Source organism: Ambystoma mexicanum, chromosome 1p, assembly GCF_040938575.1.
Source record: "Ambystoma mexicanum isolate Mex_15411 chromosome 1p, UKY_AmexF1_1, whole genome shotgun sequence".
NCBI lineage: Eukaryota > Metazoa > Chordata > Amphibia > Caudata > Ambystomatidae > Ambystoma > Ambystoma mexicanum.
In genome coordinates, this window is record NC_090921.1 from 234,385,446 (window position 1) to 234,386,892 (window position 1,447).

At 48.8% G+C, this 1,447-nt stretch overlaps 1 non-coding gene across 1 annotated transcript; it reads left to right on the forward strand.

Moving 5' to 3' along the window:
- The first annotated feature begins 1,143 nt into the window (after positions 1–1,143).
- TRNAS-AGA (transfer RNA serine (anticodon AGA)) lies at positions 1,144–1,225 on the forward strand. Its single transcript has one exon. It is a non-coding gene; the product is annotated as a tRNA-Ser (tRNA).
- The last annotated feature ends 222 nt before the right edge of the window (positions 1,226–1,447 follow it).

Below are 1,447 nucleotides of genomic sequence, written 5' to 3' on the forward strand. Positions count from 1 at the left end.
AATGGCTGCTCTGGGGGCAGCGTGCTGCTACAGGTGCCAGTGTCCCTGTTGTATTGTTTTTTTTTCTTTTCTCCCCGGCCTTGCTTGTTTCTGGGGGCGGGGCTTGTCGCTGTTGCTTGGGCCTGAGGGGGCGGGGCTTGTCATTGTGTTGCTAATGCTGCCAGCTTCCCAAAGTTATGCTGCGTGATCTCCTGCATGCGTGTGAACTCGCTCACCATGAGGGTACTGCGGACGGCGCTGCTTCTCTTCTCGGTTCTCTTTCCTCCGTCGTGGGTGCCGCAGGGAGGGCTGGAGGCTGCAAGGCCAGCCCTGCGGACCAAAGGTCACCGGGTGGCGGTGTGGTACGTGAAGCTCACACAGAAAGGACAGTGTAGTGCTGGTTCAAGGAGAACGAGGTTTGTGACTTGCGAGAACGAGGTTAGTGACTCGCTTTATCCTGGCCGCCAATTGTTAGAAGGATTTGTCCCTTAGGAGCGACGGAAGGATGACATGACACGTCTGCTTCTTTCACCATTTATTTCATTAATTGCTCTCACTTCCCTTGGCGGGCTCCTCCTCTTCCTCCTCCGGCCTCAGACTTAATTTAACCCTTTGAGGTCCTCCAACTCCCTCGTAACAGGACCCTATGTTCTTTTTTGACCACAGGGCCCTTTGCCTTAAATCTGCCACCAACTCAGCCTCTGTATCACAACCTCACTAACAGGTCAAAACTGTCAGCAAGATAAAGAACGATATGTGTGTAACATTAGAGCACGAGCAGGCAGCCATCCAACTCTACTTCTGTCTCCGTCTTGTGTGTGCTAATCCACCTTCATTGTGGGTGGCCATATCAACAGCATTAGTCGTGTACATATACAGCAGGAGCAGATTTCCCATTCCCTGTCAAGGGCAAGTCTCTTGACCAGATTCCGGGAAAAGAAGGAGTGACCTTGGTATGGGTAACAGTGATAGCCCTGAGAATGTGCTCCTGTAACATTGTCTGACAATGCTAGAATGTCTCCATCGTTGATGAAAACCATGAGTGAATCATAGTAATGTTGATAATATCATGACTGTGTGAAGTGCCTAACTCAATGCCCAACTGTTCAAAATGGTCTGACCTTGCACACACTGTCATATGGACATTCAGGAGATCACAGACAAGTAGTCGTGGCCGAGCGGTTAAGGCGATAGACTAGAAATCTATTGGGGTTTCCCCGCGCAGGTTCGAATCCTGCCGACTACGGGTCGTTTTTTTTCTATATTGCACTTCAACCCTATGAGATATGTACAAATCCAAATATAAAAAAATCATTGTAATGCAACAATCGAAGGATCGTCTTACACTTGAATGTTTTGCTTTGGGCCTTCAATGGCTACTTTTGTTTTCTGTCACAAGTTTTCATGAATCAAAACCAGCCCATCCGGACGAGTGAGTGACAGGCCAACATGCTCATATAAGGCATCA